At 46.2% G+C, this 25,112-nt stretch overlaps 1 pseudogene; it reads left to right on the forward strand.

Moving 5' to 3' along the window:
• Positions 1–2,073: 2,073 nt before the first annotated feature.
• LOC127636142 (NACHT, LRR and PYD domains-containing protein 3-like) overlaps positions 2,074–25,112 on the forward strand; it is a 30,334-nt pseudogene continuing 7,295 nt past the window's right edge.

The following is a 25,112-nucleotide window of genomic DNA, read 5'->3' on the forward strand; positions in this document are numbered from 1 at the left end:
TAAGATTATTAGTTCATGTTAATTACAGTAATGCTGATAAATAATGTTAACAAATGGAACCTTTTTGTAAAGTGTTTTACTGTGTTAGGCATAAACGTATAACTGCAGCATATAACTTGCAAAAGTGTGGCAAAGGGCACTTTAAAAAAAAAATTGTATCGGCCGATCTTAGTGTTAAAACAAATCTGAATACTAATACACACTGTGGGCCCTATTTTAACGATCTGAAACGCAAGTATCAAGCGCAAAGCGCAAGTAACTTTGTGGGCGGGTCTTGGGCGCTGTTGCTATTTTACCGGCGGGATAAATGACCCTTGCGCCCGACGCAAGTTTAAAAGGGGTTGGTCTGAAATAGCTTCATTATTCATAGGTGTGGTTTGGGCGTAACGTGAAATAAACCAATCAGAGCGTCATCCAACATACTCTTTAAGAGCAGGTGCGCATGTTGCATGGCGGATTGTTATTATTATGAGGGATTTACCAGGCGCGCGCCGCATTACTATCAGAGGAGGGGAAAAGAATTACATTTATTCTGTTTAAATCTTTTCAACCTAATTTTCCGTTTGTATTTTTTTTTTTATCAATTACTGTTTGATATTGATTTTTCATTTTGACAAATGTAAATAAAGAAATGTCACAAATAAATACTTTCGGATGTTTTGGACTCGTTCTCTCTGAATCACGATATATGCATGGTTATATTTTTGAAATGTAGTCGAACATTAGACCGAGATTAATTTGCTTTACCTCACTATAGATGACGCAGCAGCTCTTCTGCCAAATAAGCTCTCCTGTCCCGTGCTGCTGCTGGAGCATTTGGGTTAAGTGGCATCGGCACATGCAGTTCACCATCACGTCTCCTTAAGTCCTCTAATGTTTCCTCATCTATGTCAACAACACAACCTTGATTTATGGAAATGTTGTGTAAAACACAACATGCCACAAAGAATGCTGCAACGTTTTGAGGACTGTACTGTAAAGTGCCTCCTGACCTATCCAAACACCTGAAGCGCATTTTCAGTATGCCGAACGTTTGTTCAATTACACTGACACAGCGTGTTTGTGTGTGTTTCGATTAAACCGTATTTCACTCATTGTTGCTGGCATCAAAAATGGTGTCATCAGCCATGTCTTTAACGGATACCCGTTGTCCCCTAATAGCCACCCATCCGACGGGGGATTCCCCTCGAAGATGGCAGGAATGGCAGAGTTTGCTAGTATAAATGAGTCGTGGCTCGAGCCTGGATAATTCTCAAAGACATGGGTGATTTTACTATTAGCATCGCAAATGACTTGTATGTGGATTGAATAGGTTCCCTTGCGGTTGACGCAAGGGTTGACGCATTTTTTTACATCTTCATGGACACCACAATGATTTCCCTCATGTGTTAATATTTTTCCTTGTTATAATGTATGATTTGCAAAAATAAAAACTGCTGCATCTGTGTTGATGAGAGAATCAAAGTGTATGCGCGTTGTGCACCCTACATTATGGCCAAGCATGCGCGCTTAAAATAGCATTATGAACAACGCGCAACGCGCCACTGACTTTAGACTAGGTTTTTTCTGGTCAGTGGCGGAAGTGTTTTCTGGAACTGCAAAATAGCACTAGGGAATGTTTGCGCCGAAACACGCCTCCTTTTTGCGCCGACCCGCCCAGGGAGCGCAAGTTCATTTCCTAGTTTACCGACGTGCGTCTGTGGAGGGAAAATCCCGCTTTGCGCGGGTGCAAAATAGGAATGATACATGCGTCAGTGTACAAAGTCATTTGCGCCGGGTGCAATATAGGGCCCCATGATGGCTCATTCATACACAACAAATCAACCAGACTAAACATGCAGCACTTTGAGAAGTTCTACAGATACACACACAAACACTGAAGAATTCAAGACAACTAAAGCACAAATAAAATGAGTGGTGACTCTTGTCCACTGATCCTGCAGTTCAGCATCTCTGTTACTGAATGAGCTTCATTGTTTAGATGTTCACTGATTTCAGGAGCTTGAGCACAAAATCATCTCTCTAATGAAGAAAGAGCTGAAGAGTTTCAAGAGATTACTGAGCCCAGATTTACCGGCATGCTCTGAGAGAGAAGAGGATGAAGGTCAGAACAGAGTCAGAGAGGGGCTTCTGAAGATCACACTGCACATCCTGAGGAAGATGAAGCAGATAGACCTTGCTAACGCACTACACACCAGTAAGAGCTCACACTCATGTCACTATTACATCACATCACCTTCAGAGGAAACGCATAGTGTCTGAATTCACTCAATATAAGTGAAAAGACATTTTAAATTATAAATCATTGAATTATTTGTGACATTTCTCTTCCTTTGCACAACAGAACTTGCTCCTTTTGATATAAAAAAACACAAATCCAGACTTAAGGAGAAATTCCAGAGAATTACTGAAGGAATATCAAATCAAAGCAGCTCAACACTTGTCAATGAGATCTATACAGAGCTGTACATCACAGATGGAGGGAGTGGTGAGATCAATAATGAACATGAGGTGAGACAGATTGAGACAGCATCCAGGAGAGCAGAGACACAGGAAACACCAATCAAATGCAATGACATCTTTAAAGCCTTACCTGGACAAGACAAAGCCATCAGAACTGTGCTGACTAAAGGAGTTGCTGGAATTGGAAAAACAGTCTCTGTGCAGAAGTTCATTGTGGACTGGGCTGAAGGAAAAGAAAATCAGGATGTTCACTTCATATTTCCACTTCCTTTCAGAGAGCTCAATCTGATGAAGCACAAAAATATCAGTCTGATGGATCTTCTTCAGCAGTTTTTCACAGATACAAAAAAACTGAGATCAACAGACCTTGATGACTACAAAGTCATTTTCATTTTTGATGGTCTGGATGAGTGTCGACTTCCTCTAGATTTCCAGAACAATGATATTTTGTGTGATGTGACAGAATCGGCCTCAGTGGATGTGCTGCTGACCAACCTCATCAAGGGGAATCTGCTTCCTTCTGCTCTGCTCTGGATCACCTCTCGACCAGCAGCAGCCAATCAGATTCCTCCTGAGTGTGTTGACCAGCTCACAGATGTACGAGGCTTCAATGACCCTCAGAAGGATGAGTATTTCAGGAAAAGAATAAAAGATGGGCGTCTGGCCAACAGAATCATCACACACATGAAATCATCAAGAAGCCTGTACATCATGTGTCACATACCAGTCTTCTGTTGGATTTCAGCCACTGTTCTCCAGAGACTGTTGAGTGAAGTAGAGAGCGCAGAGATCCCCAAGACTCTCACTCAAATGTTCACACACTTCCTGATCTTTCAAAGCAAACTGAAGAGTCAGAAGTATGATGGGAAATGTGATGTGGATCTTCAGCAGGCTAGAGAGAGGATTCAGTCTCTAGGAAAGCTGGCTTTTCAACAGCTTGAAAAAGGGAACCTGATCTTCTATGAGGAGGAACTGAGAGAGTGTGGCATTGATGTCAGAGAAGCGTCAGTGTACTCAGGAGTTTGTACCCAAATCTTCAGAGAGGAGTTTGGACTGAACCTGGGGAAGGTGTTCAGCTTTGTGCATCTGAGCGTTCAGGAGTTTCTCGCTGCTCTATATTCTTTTCTTTCTGTTTCTCAACAAACATCAGATCTCAATAGTAATTTTAGGTAATCTGTGACTGATTTCCTGAAGAGTGAAGTGGACAAGGCCTTACAGAGTGAGAACGGACACCTGGACCTTTTCCTCCAATTCCTTCTGGGTCTCTCACTGAAGTCCAATCAGACAATCTTACAAGACCTCCTGACACAGACAGGAAGCAGCTCTGACAGCAAACAGGAAATAGTTGAGTATATTAAGAAAAAGATCAGGGAGAATCCCTCACCAGAGAAATCCATCAATCTGTTCCACTGTCTGAATGAACTCAATGATCATTCTCTAGTGCAGGAAGTACAAACATACGTGAACAGAAGTGATAACAATCGTCTCTCTGGAGTCAGTCTCTCTCCTGCTCAGTGGTCTGCTTTGGTGTTTGTGTTGCTGAACTCAGAAGAGGAGCTGGATCAGTTTAATCTGAGAAAATATGATCGATCAGATGAATGTCTTCTGAGGCTGCTGCCAGTGATGAAAGCATCCAGGAAAGCTGAGTGAGTAATTTAGCATTTTTTTTTGTCTCATTTTATTGTAATTAAATAGCAGAGGTCCGATTTTAATGTAGTTTGTTAGACTGCAAACAAACCCCTTATGTTATTTTGATTAAATTTGTATGGTTTCATGTGTGTGGCAGCAGGGGCCTGGTTGAGTGCCCATCCGGAGAGCGAGAAAGTGGTAAGGGTGCTTACACCTGGGCTAAATTATGTCTAACACCTGTAACTAATTCCAGTGAGAACGGGGAGAGCGGCATATAAACGTCCATGCCACCGCCAGAGAACTGAAAAATTTATGTTTATTTTCTTTGTGAAGCTATTCGAGTGGGCTTAGCGAAGCTCTGAAAGTGTGCACAGTGTGGCAGAATTCGGAGAATAAAAGCTTTACCTTGATGCTGTCTGTGCTTCCCGACTCATCCGCACATATTCTCTTTGGCAGACGAAGGAAAAGCTGCTCCATTACCACTTGATCGATAACTCCCACAGCATCATGTTTCCCCTCCAGCAGCCATTTCCAGCACGCGTCCAGCACGGAGCCGTTGGGAAAAGTCAGACTTCCCCAGCTTCAAGGACCGGAAGAGCAGTCAGTACTGCTCCTGACTTCGTCCCACCCGCTGCAAGATGGCCTTTTTCAGGTCATCATAGGCCAGGAGGTTAGCCGTGGGCAGTTGTTGAGCAGCAATATTTAGGAGCATGGGTGGGGGCAGGGGGCTGTGGTTATCCGGGGTCACAGCTGGAGCTCTCTCCTGGCTGAGAAGGCTCTGGATCACATGCCGGTCCTCTGCTTGAACTAGCAGTATCTCAAAGAAACGGCGATCCTGGTCTTAGCGGAGCTCAAGCAGGGATTTTTGATGGTTCTGATGTAGGCCGGCAAGGGACTTGAGGATCTGGGAGGTCTCCATGGGTTGTACTTCCTTCCTGTGTTTCGGCACCAGTGTGAGGGGTTATGGAAAGGATGAGTCAGGAAGCACAGACAGCATCAAGGTAAGGCTTTTATTCTCCGCCTTCTGCCACACTGTGCACACATTCAGAGCTTCGCTGAGCACACTCAAATATCTTCACAAAAAACTCAAACATAAATTTTTCAGCTCTCTAATGTTTAGGGATGCATGCCAACACTGGACTGATGTGTCACTTTCTCTCCCATCTGGCGGTGGCATGGCCGTTTATATGCCGCTCTCCCCGTTTTCACTGGAATTAGAGACAGGTGTTAGACATAATTTAGCTCAGGTCTAAGTGCCCTTACCGCTCCCTCTCTCCGGCTGGGTGCTTACGTACACAAGGATTCTTTTTTTTTGATGATAGGAGAAACAAGTGCACACAGAATATTACAGTGAGACACAGAATGTAAAAAAAGATAAGAGTATAAATAGACATACAAATAAGAAGACATATAAAATAATGGCATATGTACATTGTATGTACATATGTACATGCAATTGGTAATGTACAGTATGTGCAAGGTAGGGGTATGTATTTTTGGGGGCCATATATTTTTTTCTTTCTACACAAAAGCTGTTTTGAGATGCCTTCACTAAAACGTATAGTTTAACACACTGTTATCTTGTCATTTCTTTCTCAGCCTGATGAGCTGTAATCTGACAGAGAAAAGTTGTTCAACACTGACCTCAGTTCTCAGATCAAACTCCTCAAGTCTGAGAGAGCTGGATCTCAGTAACAATGACCTGCAGGATTCAGGAGTGAAGCTGCTCTCTGATGGACTGAAGAGTCCCCACTGTACACTGGAGATACTGAGGTCAGTGATTTTCAGTTGAAATAATCATACATTGAAACAATAAATGGCTCAGTGACTGTTACAACACTACTTTTCTAACTGTGGAGCATTCACTCTGGAATAGTTTGTTGTATAAAACTACTTTATGATAATTTTGTTCTGTTTAGATTTGCAGGTTGTAGATTCACTGGTCAGTGCTGTGAACGTTTGTCTTCAGATCTACAATCATCAAACTCCCTGAGAGAGCTGGACCTGAGTAACAATGACCTGCAGGATTCAGGAATGAAGCTGCTCTCTGGCGCACTGAAGAGTCCTCACTGTACACTGGAGATACTGAGGTCAGTGATTTTCAGTAGAAATAATCAGACATCGACTCAGTAAATGGCTCAGTGACTGTCACAACACTTATCTAACTGTGGAGCATTCACTCTAGATTAATGGTTTGTTTTACAAAATTACTTCATCATAATTTGTCTTTATTATTTTAGATTTGCAGCTTGTAGATTCACTAGTCAGTGCTGTGAAAGTTTGTCTTCAGTTCTACAATCATCAAACTCCCTGAGAGAGCTGGACCTGAGTAACAATGACCTGCAGGATTCAGGAGTGAAGCTGCTCTCTGATGCACTGAAGAATCCCCACTGTACACTGGAGATACTGAGGTCAGTGATTTTCAGTAGAAATAATCAGACATTGAAACAATAAAAGGCAGTGAGATGATAAACGACTTGATAAAATAGGTGTTTGAAGGAATTGAATTTCATTGTGACTGGATTTCTACAGGTGCCAAATGAAAAGTGATGCAATGAGAGTTTTGCATTTATTCATGGTTCTTCTATACACCTTCACTGCAGTCTCATCTTTGATTTTAATGGGAATTACGATGAGGCTGTGATGGATAGACGTTCAGTCTCTACAATAGGCTGTACAGTCATTTTAAGTGTTTTAAGACCATTCCGCTGTTGAAACATTGAAAAAATATAATTCTCCAAGAAATTACAGTAGACAAAAATGTCCAGGTTACTTTCGTAAACTTTGTTCCCTGATGGAGGGAACAACATGTTGTGTCTATGTAGTGACATGAGGGGTAACTCTTGAGAGCTCAAACACCTCTGGTCTTTGATAAAAGGCCAATGGAAATTGGCGAGTGGTATTTGCTTGCCCCTCCCCCGACATACGGGTATAAAGGAGGGGGCGCTGCATACCGCTCATTAGGTTTTGTGCTGAGGAGCCAAGAATAAGGCCCCGGCCATTTCAGCAGTTATTTAAGCATTGTGGCAGGAGGGACACAACGTCTTGTTCCCTCCATCAGGGAACGGAGGTTACAAAAGTAACCAGGATGTCTGTCATTCACTTAGTTGTGTCGATGCAATGACACTAGGGGTCCCCTACAAAAATGCCACAACTGGCTGAACTGGGTTACGTGGATTGGCGGTGTGAGACGGGCAGTCTGCCAGTGCACAGGGCCGGCACGTAACCTCCCCTGATGCATGTGTGAGTGTCCAACAGCCCTTTGGGGATGAGTTGAGTTCTCAAGAGAATGGGTACAGGCTTGTCCTCGTCATGCCTCTTTTCCCTTTTTTTTTTTCTTTCTCGAGTTTTCTTTACCTGTTCATTCCTGCTTAGACATGGGACAAGACAGGCTCAACCCGTAGATTGTAGAACCTCACAAGGGTGTTGGTGTAGCCCAGCCCACTGCTCTGCAATGTCAGCTAGAGAGACACCACTGGTCAGAGCCCAGGAGCCTGCCACACTCCTGATGGAATGCTTTTTTTGGTTTATAGCCCTGCAGGGGGTGGCACATGCTGATCCAGTGGGCGATCCTCTGTTTGGAGACAGCACTTCCTTTCTGCTGTCCACCAAAGCAGACAAAGGGCTGCTCAGAGATCCTAAAGCTCTGTGTGCGATCCAAATAGGTGCGTGAAGCATGCACCAGACAAAGCAATGATAAGGCTGGGTCTGCCTCCTCCTGGGACAGCGCTTGCAGGTTCACCACCTAGTCCCTGAAAGGGGGCATGGGAACCTTAGGCACATAGCCCGTCGGGGTCTCAGGATCACGTGAGTTGCCCGGACCGAACTCCAGGCACGTTTCGCTGACAGAGAACGCTTGCAGGTCCCCTACCCTCTTGATGCAGGTGTGCGCCGTCAGGAGGGCAGTCATCAAGGGGAGTGCCTTAAGCTCCACTGACTTTAAAGGCTCGAAGAGAGCCCATGCAGGCCTTGCAGGACTATGAAAATCAGGTTGTGCTTCCCTAAGAAATTGCCGTCCACTGTGTTGTGGTGCGCAGCTATGGGCGCTACATACACCTAAAAGGTGGAGGTGTACAATTGTCCTTCCACAGAAGTCTCCTGCAAAAAAGTAAGTATTAAGCTGACTGCGCATCTCTGGGAGTCTTTGCTTTGTCGGGAAGAACACCACTTAGCGAACAGTCTGGTCACCAGACAGTGCCCCGTCCCTGAGAAAGAAGGTTCTTCCTCAGGGGGATTTGGGAGGGAGGGGCTGACATGAGGAGCATGAGGTCCAAGAACCAAGTCTGTGTGGGCCAGTATGGAGCCACTAGGGTTACCTGCTCCTAGTCCTCCCTGACCTTGCTCAGGGTCACTGGGGGGACGCATACTTGCATAGTCCAGGTGGCCAGCTGTGTGCCAGCGTGTCTATGCCGAGGGGGGCCTTGGTCAGGGCATACCAGAGCAGGCAATGGAATGATTCTGGGGAGGCGAACAGGTCTACCTGTGCCTGCCCGTATCGACTCCATATTAGCTGGACCGACTGGGTACGGTCGTTCGTGAGGTGCGCCATCATCGAGACTGAGTCCAACTCCAAAACAAGAAAAGAGCCACACGTCCAAACTCTGTGCAAGGGGGACCACGGAATGGTCTTGTCGGACATAACGACGGGTGGGGCCTTGCAGTGGCAGTGCTGAGTAGATTATCTGACTGTTGATGTGTGTTTGTAGATAATCTGAGTGGATTTATGTGTGTATGTAGATTATCTGACTGTTGATGTGTGTTTGTAGATTATCTGGCTATTGATGTATGTGTTTGTAGATTATATAACTGGTAAAGTGTGTGTTTGTATATTATCTGATTGGTGATGTGTGTTTGTAGATTATATAACTGTTAAAATGTGTGTTTGTAGATTATCTGACTGTTGATGTGTGTTTGTAGATTATCTGGCTATTGGTGTGTGTTTGTAGATTATCTGACTGTTTATGTGTGTTTGTAGATTATCTGACTGTTGATGTGTGTTTGTAGATTATATAACTGGTAAAGTGTGTGTTTGTATATTATATAACTGGTAAAGTGTGTGTTTGTAGATTATCTGACTGTTGATGTGTGTTTGTAGATTATCTGCTATTGGTGTGTGTGTGTGTGTGTGGGTGTGTTTGTAGATTATCTGGCTACTGGTGTGTGTGTGTGTTTGTAGATCACCTGACTGTTTATGTTTGTAGATTATCTGACTGTTGATGTGTGTTTGTAGATTATTTGACTGGATTTATGTGTGTTTGTAGATTATCTGGCTATTGATGTGTGTGTTTGTAGATTATATAACTGGTAAAGTGTGTGTTTGTAGATTATCTGATTGGTGATGTGTGTTGCTGTGTGTTTGTAGATTATCTGGCTGTGTGTGTGTGTGTGTATTTGTAGATTACCTGACTGTTGTTGTTTTTTTTGTAGATTATTTTCCTGCTGATGTGTGTTTGTAGATTATCTGACTGTTGATATGTGTTTGTAGATAATCTGACTGGATTTTTGTGTGTTTGTAGATTATCTGACTGTTGATGTGTGTGTTTGTAGATAATCTGACTGGATTTATGTGTGTTTGTAGATTATCTGGCTATTGATGTATGTGTTTGTAGATTATATAACTGGTAAAGTGTGTGTTTGTATATTATCTGATTGGTGATGTGTGTTTGTAGATTATCTGACTGTTGATATGTGTTTGTAGATTATCTGGCTATTGGTGTGTGTGTGTTTGTAGATTATCTGACTGTTTGTGTGTGTTTGTAGATTATCTGGTTGTTGATGTGTGTTTGTAGATTATCTGACTGGATTGATGTGTGTTTGTAGATTATATAACTGTTAAAGTGTGTGTTTGTATATTATCTTATTAGTGTGTTTGTAGATTATCTGACTGTTGATGTGTGTTTGTAGATTATCTGACTGTTGATGTGAGTTTGTAGATTATCTGGCTATTGGTGTGTGTGTGTGTGTTTGTAGATTATCTGACTGTTGGTGTGTGTTTGTAAATTATCTGGCTATTGGGGTGTGTGTGTTTGTAGATTATCTGGCTATTGGTGTGTGTGTTTGTAGATTATCTGGCTACTGCTGTGTGTGTGTGTGTGTGTTTGTAGATTACCTGACTGTTTATGTTTGTAGATTATCTGACTGTTGATGTGTGTTTGTAGATTATTTGACTGGATTTATGTGTGTTTGTAGATTATATAACTGGTAAAGTGTGTGTTTGTAGATTATCTGATTGGTGATATGTGTGTGTGTGTGTGTGTGTGTGTATTTGTAGATTACCTGACTGTTTATGTTTGTAGATTATCTGACTGTTGTTGTTTTTTTTGTAGATTATTTTCCTGCTGATGTGTGTTTGTAGATTATCTGACTGTTGATATGTGTTTGTAGATAATCTGACTGGATTTTTGTGTTTGTAGATTATCTGACTGTTGATGTGTGTGTTTGTAGATTATATAACTGGTAAAGTGTGCGTTTGTAGATTATCTGACTGTTGATGTGTGTTTGTATATTATCTGGCTGTTGATGTATGTGTTTGTAGATTTATCTGACTGTTGTATGTGTGTTTGTAGATTATCTGGCTGTATGGTGACAGAGGTCAGCTGTTGTTCTGTGGCTTCAGCTCTGAGTTCAAACCCCTCACACCTAAGAGAGCTGGATCTGAGCTACAATCATCCAGGAGAATCAGGAGTCAAGCTGCTCTCTGAAAGACTCGACGATTCAAACTGCAAACTGGACAAACTCAAGTATGTTGAGCTGTAAAACCCTGTTAATACCCATATAAATCCCATAAAGCCAGGCTCTATTTGGTATTGAATTTATTGAATGGTCAGTGAATGCACTGAATTATCACCTGTTTTTATTCCTTTCAAAATAATTTAAATACAAATACACACAGATGACATATTATGGTATTTCATTAGAATGAAGACATTTGTGTGTTCATGAAATGTTATCAGAATTGTATTTTTTACACATTTTAGGAAACCATTTCTAAAGAATATTCTTCATGCATCTGTCACTTAACCCTTTCACACTTTTACATAACTACTCACGAGTGATGCTGGGTGACTTCAACGCGCACGTGGGAAATGACAGGGACACCTGGAAAGGCATGATTGGAAGGTACGGCCTCCCCGATCTGAACTCAAGTGGATGTTTGTTATTAGACTTCTGTGCTAGTCATGGATTATCTATAACAAACATCATGTTCGAACATAAGGATGCTCATAAGTGTACGTGGTACCAGAGCACCCTAGGCCGAAGGTCGATGATCGATTTTGTAATCGTGTCATCGGATCTGAGGCCATATGTTTTGGACACTCGGGTGAAGAGAGGGGCAGAGCTGTCAACCGATCACCATCTGGTGGTGAGTTGGGGGGGTGGGGAAATACTCTGGACAGACCTGGGAAGCCCAAGCAAGTGGTGCGGGTGAACTGGGAATATTTGGAGGAGGTCCCTGTCCGCGAGATCTTCAACTCACACCTCCGGCGGAGCTTTTCAGGCATCCCTGCGGAGGTTGGGGACATTGAACCGGAGTGGGAAATGTTCAAGGCTTTCATTGCCGAAGCCGCGGTAGAGAGTTGCGGCCTCAAGGTTTTAGGTGCCACAAGGGGTGGTAACCCTCGAACACCGTGGTGGACACTGGTGGTCAGGGAAGCCATCTGACTGAAGAAAGAGGCCTTCCGGGATTTGTTGTCCCGGAGGTCTCCCGAGGCAGTTGCAAGGTACCGACAGGCCCGAAGGGCTGCTGCCTCTGCCGTGAGGGAGGCAAAGCAGTGGGTGTGGGAAAAGTTCAGAGAAGCCATGGAGAAGGACTTTCGGTCCGCACCAAAGTGCTTCGGGAAAACCATCCGCCACCTTAGGAGGGGGAAACGGGGAACCATCCAAGCTGTATACAGCAAAGATGGGACACTGTTGACCTCAACCGAGGAGGTTATTGGGCGGTGGAAGGAACACTTTGAAGAACTCCTAAATCCCAACACGCCCTCTATGCTAGAGGCAGAGCCGGAGGCTGATAGGGGATCAGATTATATTTCCCTGGGGGAGGTCACTGAGGTAGTCAAACAATTCTGCAGTGGCAAAGCCCCGGGGATTGATGAGATCCGACCAGAAATGCTAAAAGCTTTGGATGTGGATGGGGTGTCATGGATGACACGCCTCTTCAACATTGCGTGGAAATCTGGGACAGTGCCTAAGGAGTGGCAGAACGGGGTGGTGGTTCCCATCTTCAAAAAGGGGGATCAGAGAGTGTGTGCCAACTACAGGGGTATCACACTTCTCAGCCTCCCTGTTAAGTTTACTCCAAGGTGCTGGAGAGGAGGGTTCGGCTGATTGTCGAACCTCTGATTGAAGAGGAACAATGCGGTTTTTGTCCTGGCCGTGGAACGATGGACCAGATCTTTACTCTCGCAAGGATCCTGGAGGGGGCCAGGGAGTATGCCCATCCAGTCTACATGTGTTTTGTGGATCTGGAGAAGGCGTATGACCGGGTCCCCCGGGAGAGACTGTGGTGCTGCGGGTGTATGGGGAGGGGGGGTCCCTTCTTAAGGCGATCCAATCCCTGTACGTCTAAAGTGAGAGCTGTGTCCGGGTCCTCGGCATGAAGTCGAGTTCATTCCATGTGGGGGTTGGTCTCCGCCAAGGCTGCGCTTTGTCACCAATCCTGTTTGTGATATTCATGGACAGGATATCGAGGCGTAGTCGGGGTGGGGAAGGTGTGCGCTTCGGTGGGCTGGGGATCTCATCGCTGCTTTTTGCAGATGATGTTGTCTTCGTGTCATCATCGGTCCGTGTCCTTCAGCTCTCACTGAATTGCTTTTTCAGTCTAGTGCTGGGATGAGGATTAGCACCTCTAAATCTGAGGCCTTTCTCAGCAGGAAACCGATGGAGTGCGTACTCCAGGTAGGGAAGGAGGTATTGCCCCAAGTGAAGGAGTTCAAGTACCTTGTGGTCTTGTTCACGAGTGAGGGGACAATGGAGCGGGAGGTTGGCCGGAGAATCGGGGCAGCGGGGGCGGTATTGCACTCGCTCTATCGCACCTGAGCCGGAAGGCAAAGCTGTCGATCTACCAGTCAATTTTTGTTCCTACCCTCACCTATGGTCATGAAGGCTGGGTCATGACTGAAAGAACTAGGTCGCGAGTACAAGCGGCCGAAATGGGCTTCCTCAGAAGGGTGGCGGGCTTCTCCCTTAGAGATAGGGTGAGGAGCTCAGTCATCTGTGAGGAGCTCGGAGTAGAGCCGCTACTCCTTTTCGTCGAAAGGAGTCAGTTGAGGTGGTTTTGGCATCTGGTAAGGATGCCCCCTGGCCGCCTCCCTAGGGAGGTGTTTCAGGCACGTCCAGCTGGGAGGAGGCCTCGGGGAAGACCCAGGATTAGGTGGAGAGATTACATCTCCACACTGGCCTGGGAATGCCTCGGGGTCCCCCAGTCAGAGCTGGTTAATGTGGCTCGGGATAGGGAAGTTTGGGGCAGCTGCTCCAGCAGAGTCGCGACCCAACTTCGGATAAGCGGTTGAAGATAGATGGATGGATGGATGGTGCGGGCTCAGTTCAGCACAAAGACATGTCTGACCCTGAACCTTTAATTCACAGCTGAAGTGTGGGAGTATTTTTGGTTATTTGTGGTATGGCACATCAATATTTCTTAGTTACTCTGTTTGGAAAGTTTGTCGCAAAAATACTGTAGCAGAAAACATTACTTGAGAAAACACCAATAAATTAACAGCAAATTAATAATAATTTATTAAGTAGGTATTGTTTAGAATCAACTAAGTTACAAAAGCAACCAATCACTGAAACAAATGAATATCTAAACTGTTCATTTGGGCAGAAATCATTACAAATTATTAATATTTTTGTTTATGCTAAATTAAATTTAATACATCGTAAGATATTTATTAAAAATTATATTTTATAGTTGGCATACGGTAAGTAAGGGATAATGTACAGGTAGCGGGTTGTTATCTCACAATAAATCCTGAAAGGATGATCAGTAACCCAATGCGAAGTGACCCACTGCAAGACATTACAAGAGAAGTTCCCAGTCAAAACAACCAGATATGCATCATCCAGATCCCTTCAGGATCAAATAAGTAGAGCATTTTTATATATATTCCTTTCATGATATTCTTGTTGTGTTGTGGCTTAATTAGGTTAATTTGGTTGTGTTGTGCTCCACTTTGCCACTGTATTTAGTTGATTTAAAACATTTTACAAATAAATAAAATAGCTCACAAGTCTGTTTAAATGATGTTGACTCAAATTAGATGAAGACTCCAGTCAGCTACTAACCTCAATAAAAGCTGTTTAATTTGACATTGAGCATGGCCACCCCCTCACGGATGCTGCCATGTTGACAGCACATACACTTTTCATGACCAGTTACTACCATTAATAATAAAAATAATGATCACAGATAAACTTTGCTACATCAAGCACAAAGAGTAAGCACACTACGTTCTCATCAGCTATCAGAAAGCTCACGAGTCGCTGCAGTCCACTCACAGTCCAGTGCACAACAACCTGTGAGAATTCATTTAGATTTATTCCAAGAATGTCCATTATACTAATGGGTGTAGTATGAGACAGAGAAAAACACAGAACAGATGACAGTATAAAGTTCAAAACCACTGGTACTATTGGGACTATTAAGAGCCAGATAAAAACTTACTTGTGCCACTTCGCTGCTAACACTGCTCTGAAGCAGGTTTCACAACCCAGGATTAAAAGAGGTGCTCATCTTTCAGAATGACAAGTGTGAAATGTTGCTTTACTCTAGGTTAAAAGCGGGTTTAAAAAGACAATAACCCAGAGTTAAGTGCAGTGTCAAAGGCCTTGAGTTTATTGTTGGTGGGATGTTGTATGTATTGCAGGGGTGTCAAACTCAGTTCCTGGACCCTTCACACCCCTCATGTGTTGTTGAAATATTTAATCACATTTAATCACATATTTGTTTTGTAGTTAGTGTTAACACATTCAGTTCCAGGAAAACGTCTAGGTTACTGTTGTAACCCCTGTTCCCTGATGGAGGGAATGAGACATTGTGTCGAATGAAGCAACACTAGGGGTCGTTCATGAAGGCCTTGATTACCTCTGAATTTGAGAAAAGGCCAATGAGAATTTGGCAGACAGAATTTGTATGTCCATCCCCCGGACATACGGGTATAATAGGAGGGAATCGTGCATCTGTTCATTCAGGTTTTGCACTGAGAAGCTGAGAATAAGGTTCGGCTGCTTTCAGTGGCTCGGTACAGCATCGTGGCGACACAACGTCTCATTCCCTCCATCAGGGAATGGGGATTACAAAAGTAATCTAGACGTTCCCCTTCTCTCGCTCACTTGACGTTGTGTCGAATGAAGTGACACTAAGGGTCCCTATTCAATCACGCATGCGTGTACCGTGTATGTGAACTGCTGATGCAGGTGTGGGCAGGCAGTTTTGTGCCAAGGCAGCAGGCTGCATCAGACTGCACATACCCTTCCCCGACGCCCCATAAAATCATCATGAAGTTTTTAGGTTCCCGGCATCGCCGAGGGGGGGGGGGGGGAGACATGCTAAGCATGGGAGCAGGCCGCGCCAGCCGTGCCTTTTCTCTCTCTATGTTTCTTGCATTGAGTTAAAGCAGCTGGGACCATTTAACGCCATAACGTGCATCTGGGAAGACGTTCTTTTCCAACTCCTATTCTTTCAGGGGAAAAGACCCGCAGAAGCCACATCATGCTCAGGCTGTTGGGAGGTTAAGCGTGGTGAATACAACACATGGGTTTTGAGGCCACATGTGGAAGTGGCACGGTGGTAGATCCTATCTAGCGAGAGAGGAGTTACTACAAACACAGTAACCGGGGGGCAGAGGTTTAGTGGATAAAGCTTAGTGGACTCTCCTGGGAGAAAGAGCGCATGTGATCGCCTCAGTGGAGGGAAAGGGCGCTAATTAAGTGGAACACCTGGTCAGTCGTTCCGTATTCCTGAGTTCTCTGTGCTCAGGACCTGAGAGAATACGGGAAGAGACCGACTCAACCCTGAGGTTGTAGAATTTCATAAATGTCTTTGGTGTTGCCCAGCCCACCACTGCGGAGGTCTACTATGGAGGTGCCATTGGCGAGTGCCCATGAGGATGCCACACCTCTCGACGAGTGTGCTCGAACCCGCAAGGGGCGGGCACGGCCTGGGTCTGATAGGTCAAAGCAATGGCGTCGATGACCCAGTGGGCTAGCCTCTGTTTGGAGACAGCGTTCCCTTTCCGCTGTCCATCAAAGCAGACAAAGAGCTGCTCAGTACATCTAAAACTCTGCATGTGGTCCACATAGGTATGCAAAGCACACACCGGACACAGCAATGAAAAGTCTGGGTCTGCCTCCTTCCGGGGCAGCGCTTGCAGGTTCACTACCTGGTCCCCTAAGGGGGTCGTAAGAACCTTGGACATGTAACCCGGTCACGGTCTTAGGACGACATGGGCGTCTACCAGACCGAACTCCAGGCAAGTGTCGCTGTTCCCCAACCCTCTTGATGGAAGCAAGCGTGATCAGGAGGTCCGTCTTCAAGGAGAGGGCTCTGAGCTCGACTGATTCTAGCGGCTTGAAGGGGGGTCTCTGGAGGCCCGAAAGGACCATGGAGAGATCCCATGAGGGGAACAGGCATGGTCTGGGAGGGTTCAGCCTCCAGGTACATCTAAGGAACCTGATGATCAGGTCGTGCTTCCACTGCGTTGTGGTGAGCAGAGCGTCTACATAAACCTTCAAGGTGGAGGGGGACAGCCTTCCCCTCCAGCCTCCCCAGCAGACATCAGAGCACTGACCCTATTGCACATCTCTGCAGGTCTCCAGATCGGGAAGAACACAAATTCGTGAATAAACACCACTTCAGGGCGTAATGCTGCCTGGTAGAGGAAGCTCTGGGTTGGTTGATCGTGTCTACGATAGCAGGTGGTAGGCCACTTAGATCTTCCGCATCCCGTCCAGGGGCCAGACATGGAGGTTCCAGTGGTCTGGGTGCAGATGCTAGAGGGTGCCCCGTCCCTGAGAAAGGAGGTCCTTCCTCAGGGGAATTCGCCAGGGAGGTGCTGTTGTGAGGAGCGTGAGACCCGAGAACCAAGTCCACGTGGGCCAATAGAGTGACTTGGTCCTCGTCCTCCCTGAACTTATACAGCACCCGTGCAAGTAGGCTCACTGGGGGAAATGCATACTTGCGTAGCCCCAGGGGCCAGCTGTGTGCCTGTGCATCTATCCAGAGGGGAGCATCCACTAGGAAGTACCACAGCGGGTAGTGGGAGGTCTCTTGGGAAGCGAACAGGTCTAACTGTGCTTTGCTGAACCGCTCCCAACTCAGCTGGACCACCTGGGGGTGGAGTCTCCACTCACCGCTGAGTGTGCCCTGTCGCAACAGTGCATCCACTGCTGTGTTGAGGCTGCCCGGGATATGAGTGGTGTGCAGCGACCTGAGTCGAGTCGATTTATGTACGCAATCGTGGTGGTGCTGTCTGAGCGGATCAAGATGTGCTTGCCCCGAAATAGTGGGAGAAACCTCTGCAGGGCAAGAATAACAGCCAGCAACTATAGACAGTTGATGCCATATGCCCCAGGAGCTTCTGAAATTGTTTTAGAGGAACTGCTGTGCCTAGTTTGATCAAGGTGAGGCATTTCAGCACCAACTGCATGCGCTCGTTGGTGAGGCGCGCTGTCATTGAGACTAACTCCATGCCGAGAAAAGAGAAGCTCTGAACCGGGGTGAGCTTGCTCTTTTCCCAGTTGACCTGAAGCCTTAGACGTGTCTGAGCACCTGGTCCCTGTGGGCACACAGTAACTCTCGAGAGTTAGGATGAGCCAGTCGTCGAAGTAGTTGAGTATGTGGATGCCCACTTCCCTTAGCGTGGCAAGGGCTGCCTCTGCAACCTTCATAAAGATGCAAGGGTACAGGGTCAGGCCAAAGGGGAGGACCTTGTAGTGATAGGACTGGCCGTTGAATGTGAACCGTAGGAAGGGTAGATGTCAAAGCAAGATAGAGACGTGGAAGTACGCGTCCTTCAGGTCTACTGCTGCGAACCAATCCTGATGCCGGATACATGTTAGAATGTGTTTCTGTGTGAGCATCTTGAACAGGAGTTTGCACAAGGCCCAGTTGAAAACTCGCAAGTCCAGGATCGGGTCCTCGAGGACGTCTGAGAGACGGGGGCGTGCGCTTCCTTCAGGGTGCTCGGCGCTGGAGCTGAGAGCTGCCTGACATTTAGAAGCTGCAGGGGGATGCCCTCGGTGAGCAGACGGAGCACGGCTCGCGCTGGAACAGCGGTGAGGCATGATGTGGGAGATGTATACCATCTGTTTCTTCACCGCCGAAAACTGCTTTGTCGTCGACGGTGTCACTGAGTAGGCCGAGCTGGGAGACAGAGGCATTGAGAACGCGGGCTTTGTCGGTCTCCGCCTCTCGAACACGTGTAGCCACAGGTGACATTCCTGGACCACGAGGGTGGCAATCACTTGCCCGAGTGCCTGCGCTGTGACCTTTGTGGCCCGTAGGGCGAGGTCGGTTGCAGAGCGCAGTTCCTGCAGCACGTCGGGGTCAGGACTTCCCACGTGCAGATCTTTAAGTGCCTTGGCCTGGTGGACTTGTAGGAGGGCCATTGCATGCAGTGTGGATGCGGCCAGTCCAGTGGGGCTGTAGGCTTTGGCGGTCAATGACGACATCATCCTACATGCCTTGGAGGGGAGTGTGGGTCTGAGGGAGTAGTAGACTCACCTTGAGCCTGGACGGAAGTCAACAAGCATGCCTGGGGGCAGGTGGTTCATGGGGATTTACCCGTGAAACAAGCCTGCTGCGATAACAAAACCGCAGCAGGCGGAAGGAGTGATGCTGGGGTGGCTGTAGTTGCGGTCTTTTTCAGGAAGCAATAGATAGCAATAGATAGTCAGACTATAAAATTATTATTGGACAAATTTATAATGAACACATATCCACAAAATAAAGTAGGCATAAATGTGGCAATAAGTGATATTAACAATATATTCCACCAATCAGCATCCATGTGCAATTGGAAAAAATAATCAAAAAGGAAACCAAAAACACCAACGAAAAGTGGTTTGACAATGAATGTAAAAGTATTAGAACAACAGTACGAAATCTTTTAAATCAAAAACACCAAGATCCTGACAATCAAGAACTCCGCCATCAATATCAAGTCAAGTGGTTTTTATTGTCGTTTCAACCATATACAGTTAGTACAGTACACAGCGAAACGAGACAACTTTCCTCCAGGACCATGATGCTACATAAAAACAACATAGGACAAACACAGGACCACATGAGACTACACAACTAAATAAAATACCTATATAAAATAGCTATATAAAGTGCACGTGCACGTGTGGTGAGAGACAGTGCAGCGCCAACCAGTATACAGTAGTGCAAAAAGATGACAGTTTCTAAAAACATAAACATAACATACTATGAGATAGTGTTCTATGCACATAGCAGTTATTGAGGTAGCAGACAGTTATAAAGTGACAGTAATTAAAGTGCAACTGAGGACACGTGTGTGTGTGTGTGTGTGTGTGTGTGTGTGTGTGTGTCAAACCAGTCTCTGAGTATTGAGGAGTCTGATGGCTTGGGGAAAGAAGCTGTTACACAGTCTGGCCATGAGGGCCCGAATGCTTCGGTACCTCTTGCCAGATGGCAGGAGGGTAAAGAGTTTGTGTGAGGGGTGCGTGGGGTCGTCCACAATGCTGGTTGCTTTGCGGATACAGTGTTTTTTGTAAATGTCTTTGATGGAGGGAAGAGAGACCCTGATGATCTTCTCAGCTGTCCTCACTATCCTCTGCAGGGCTTTGCGGTCCGAAACGGTGCAAGTCCCAAACCAGTCAGTGATGCAGCTGCTCAGGATGCTCTCAATAGTCCCTCTATAGAATGTAGTGAGTATGGGGGGTGGGAGATGTGCTTTCCTCAGCCTTCAAAGAAAGTAGAGATGCTGCTGGGCTTTCTTGGTGATAGAGCTGGTGTTGAGGGACCAGGTGAGGTTCTCCGCCAGGTGAACACCAAGGAATTTGGTGCTCTTGACGATCTCCACAGAGGAGCCGTCGATGTTCAGCGGAGTGTGTTCACCTTGTGCTCTCCTAAAGTCAACAACCATCTCTTTTGTTTTGTCCACATTCAGGGACAGGTTGTTGGCTCTAAACCAGTCCGTTAGCTGCTGCACCTCCTCTCTGTATGCTGACTCATCGTTCTTGCTGATGAGACCCACCACGGTCGTGTCATCAGCGAACTTGACGATGTGGTTCGAGCAGTGCATTGCTGCACAGTCGTGAGTCAGCAGAGTGAACAGCAGTGGACTGAGCACACAGCCCTGGGGGGCCCCCGTGCTCAGTGTGGTGGTGGTGGAGATGCTGTTCTCGATCTGGATTGACTGAGGTCTCCCAGTCAGGAAGTCCAGGATCCAGTTGCAGAGGGAGGTGTCCAGGCCCAGCAGGTTCAGCTTTCCAATCAGGTGCTGAGGAATGATTGTGTTGAATGCTGAGCTGAAGTCTATGAACAGCATTCGAACGTATGTCCTTTTTGTCTAGGTGGGTGAGGGCCGCTGCTAACGGTTTGGACGATACGCAAACTGCAGTGGGTCTAGTGAGGGGGACAGCTGGGTCTTAATGTGCCTCATGACGAGCCTCTCGAAGCACTTCATGATGATTGGTGTGAGTGCGACGGGACGGTAGTCGTTGAGGCAGGACACTGAAGACTTCTTTGGCATGGGGATGATGGTGGTGGCCTTGAAGCACGTTGGAATGACGGCACTGCTCAGAGAGATGTTGAAGATGTCGGTAAGAATATCTGCTAGCTGGTCTGCACATCCTCTGAGCACTCTGCCAGGAATGTTGTCTGGTCCAGCAGCCTTCTGTGGGTTGACTCTACGTAGAGTTTTCCTCACATCCGCCGTGGTAAGACAGAGCTCCTGGTCGTTGGGAGGAGGGGCGGTCTTCCTCGCCACCACGTCATTCCGCACTTCAAACAGAGCGTAGAAGTCGTTCAGCGCATCTGGAAGGGAGGCATCTTTTGTCACAGGCAACTGATGTTGTCCTGTAGTTGGTAATGGCCTGGATGCCCTGCCACATGCGCCGAGTGTCACTGCTGTCCTGGAAGTGACTGTGGATTCTCTGGGCGTGTGCACGCTTTGCCTCTCTGATGGCCCGGGACAGTTTGGCCCTAGCTGTTCTTAGGGCTGCCTTATCGCCTGTTTTGAAGGCGGAGTCTCGGGTCCTCAGCAGCGTGCGCACCTCCGCAGTCATCCACGTCTTCTGGTTGGAGCTTGTGGTGATGGTCTGGGAGAAAGTGACATCATCAATGCACTTGCCTGAACATGTGCCAGTCAGTACACTCAAAACAGTCCTGAAGAGCAGAGATGGCTCCTGCTGGCCAGGTTTTCACCTGCTTCTGAAGCGTTTTTGTGTGACGAGCGGTCTGTATGCTGGAATTAACATAACAGAGATGTGGTCTCAGTAGCCGAGGTGGAGGCGGGGCTCCGCCCGGTATGCTCCTGGGATGTTTGTGTAAACAAGATCAAGCGCGTTTGCCCCTCTCGTTGCAAAGTCCACATACTGATGGAATTTAGGGAGCACTGTCTTGAGATTTGCATGGTTGAAATCTCCGGCGACAATAAACAGTCCATCGGGGTGAGTGTTCTGCAGTTCGCTCATAGCCCCATACAGTTCACAGAGTGCTTAGCGTTAGCGCTGGGAGGAATGTAAACTCCAGTTATGCAAACAGTGGTGAATTCCCATGGTAAATAAAAAGGTCTGCATCTAACAGTCACAAGCTCCAACAGCGATGAACAGTAACTAGAGACTAGCATAGAGTTCTTGCACCATTCCGTGTTGACGTAAACACACAAGCCACCACCGCGAGTCTTACCGCAGAGAGCTGTATTTCTGTCGGCACGAAACGAGGTGAGCCCATCTAGCTGAATGGCGGCGTCCGGAACTCTGTCGCTGAGCCATGTCTCCGTGAAAACAAAGACGCAGCAGTCTCTAAACTCACGCTGTGTAGCCTGCTGGAGTCGGATATAGTCCAGTTTATTGTCCAGGGAGCAAACATTTGAGAGCAGGATAGACGGGAGAGCCGGCCGGCTAGGGTTTGTTTTTAGCCTAGCATGGACCCCCGCCCTCTTGCCACACTTCCGCTTCCTCGCACACCACTTACGACGTCCTCTCCCCCGGCCACCGGCATCAGGCGACGCCGAGGACTGAAGGCCTGGTCTCCGCAGCAAGCCGAGTATGCGTAGCGCCTCCTGCAGGTCATCATGCAGCTTGGTTTTTGCATGAGTCTTATATTTCAGTAGTGTCTGGCGATGGTAGACACGAACACCGGTTGCTCCGATGTCCATGTGTCACAAAAGTCGGGCTTTTTTTAACAAAAATAGCACCATTTTGGATCCGGAGTGGCCGCTGCTTGCTACCGCGCCGCCATCTTGGAAGCTCTTAAAGTGTACCTACAAACTCTAAGAGCAAAAAAGGAAGAGAATACAGAACAATTATTTCAATGGAGGAGTCAATAAATACCAGTAACTTCTGGAACAATTGGAACACTCTCTATAGACCCCAACAGGAAGAACTGGCGATTCAAAATGGGAACATATGGTGAACACACTTTGAAAATCTGTACAAAATAACTGAAACAAAACCTGTTCGAAATAAAATAAAAACTAAATTTGAAATCCTGAAAGAAAAAATTTAAGACAATCAGAACCCCCTGGATTTCCCAAACACAGTAAATGAGCTAACAGATAGACTACATGCATTAAACCCCAACATGGCATGAGGCATTGATGGAATATAACACGAAATGACAAATACACCAATGACAAATTCAAAAGTGCAATCATTTAATTATTCAACATTGTTTTGAGTGTAGGGTATTTTCCTGACACCTTAAATCTTTAAACAAGGAGACAATTTTGAGCCAAACTGTAAAGGGAACTATGGAAAGGAGGAGGCGAGAACCGGCTTGACTATATAAATAATATTTTAATGAAAAATTTAAACAAAAGACACAAACACACATGTCGGTCAGCTGCCCGTAAACGTTCTCTCGCTCTTTCGCACCATCCTCCGCAGTCGGCCTTTATCCCTCTCGGAGGCTTGATTAGCCTGATAAGGGACCGGGTGTGTAAAATCACAACCCGGCTCCGCCCTCCGCCCTGCCACACAAACAATTACATAGGGATATGTGTCAATAGCAACCTGGGGAATATATTCTGTTCGATTATTAATATAAAATTGCAGAACCTTCTTAAAACCTACAAAATCCGGCCCAACCCTGACTGAATCAGAAATTAAATGTCTCCTCTTTGCAGATGATTTAGTCTTTCTGTCAAATACAAAAGAGGGACTACAACAGCTCCTTGACATCATAGAGACATTCAGTCAAACGTGGGCTCTTAAAATTAACCTAGCAAAAATTTGAATAATGATTTTTCAAAATAGATCCAGGTGTAGGAAAAATAAATACACCTTCAAGCAGGAAACCAAGTCCTCCAACACACCCACAAATACACTTATCTGGGACTAAAACTAAGTTCAACAGGAAACTTCAATCTGGCTGTGAATGAACTGAAGGCAAAAGCAATGAGGGTCTTCTACATGATTAAAAATACATTTCAAACTGAAATTCCATTTAAAACCTGGCTAAAAATCCTTAAAGCAATAATCAAACCAATTGCTCTGTATGGCAGTGAGGTATGGGGACCCCTAAAATCCAGATTTTACAAAATGGTAAAAAAGAAGAAATTGATACTCTGCATACCCAAATTTGTAAAAGCATCCTAAAAGTAAACAGCGACACCAAACCCTTTTCTACTGTTCTTAGGACCCACATAGAAGTATCTGGCAGAAGTTTCCACGCTGCCAAGTACTCTTAGATGGTATTAATTTAAGACTTCCTGTTGAGGGGGTGTTGAGTGTTCCGCGTCCTGGATTAAGGCAGGAAGCAACGGTACACCCAACTCTTTGTTGGAAGCCTCTGTCACCTGAAACACCAAAGGCGGCAGGAGTGAAGAGGTTTCGTGAGGGTATCGGGATGCGTCACCAGGTGTTGTCAGATCCTCTTTTTTCAGAGCGATTCTGTGTGTGTGTTTTACAACCGTGTCAAAATTTTCTTTCCTCTTCTAGGAGTTAGCATTTGTTAGGCAGTGTGCAGTGAACCTTTTCTCCTTTCCTCTTCGTTCTAAGAAAATAATATATATATATTTAAAAGAGAGAATGACTGAAAGCCGGGGCAAACGATGAGTTTTGCTCTGTTTGTTTGGGGGAAGAGCACGCTGCTCTCGTGTTGCAGCAGGGCGGGTGCGAGCACTGCGATTTGCTTTCTGGCAAAGTGCTTCGCGCTCACCTCGCTCGCTTCCGGGAGTCAGCATCCACGCTTAGTTCGTGGGGCTCTCGCATGGATTTGGCTGAGGAGCAAGAGACGGGTTTGTCCCTTTCTCTCGCTCTCTCCCCAAACCCAGCTGGTCCTTCACATGATCTCGAAGCTCGTTCCGATGCCTCTTCGGTTCATGAGGGGGACAGCTATTCTCTTCCCGCCTCAGAGCTTTCCATCTGCGATAAAAAAATCAGCAGAGAAATTGCTCGATGTGGTTACTCGTGCGGTTGCCAGGCTCCAGTTGGACTGGCCACACCAAAAAGAGACTCCCAAACCCTCCAAATTAGGGGATAAATATTTATCTAGCAATCTGGGGAAGGGAACACCTCATCAGTCCCTTCCCTTCTTTGATAACCTCCATGAAGAGCTTTCTCGCTCATGGAGGAACCCCTATTCTTCCAGTGTTCACGTACCCTCGACGTCATTATATTCGACTATCGTGGGTGCTGAGGCACGGGGATATTAAGTGATTCTGCCGGTCGAAGAGACGCTTGCGGGCTATCTCTCGGCGGGCTCGGCATCGTCACTCAAAAAGCCCTCTCTCCCCTCAAAGCCTTGTAGTACAACCTCCACTTTAGTGGGAAGGACTTATCAAGCAGCAGGTCAGGCTGGTGCTGCTCTGCACACTATGGCTGTA

The sequence above is a fragment of the Xyrauchen texanus genome, chromosome 43 (genome assembly GCF_025860055.1).
Source record: "Xyrauchen texanus isolate HMW12.3.18 chromosome 43, RBS_HiC_50CHRs, whole genome shotgun sequence".
NCBI lineage: Eukaryota > Metazoa > Chordata > Actinopteri > Cypriniformes > Catostomidae > Xyrauchen > Xyrauchen texanus.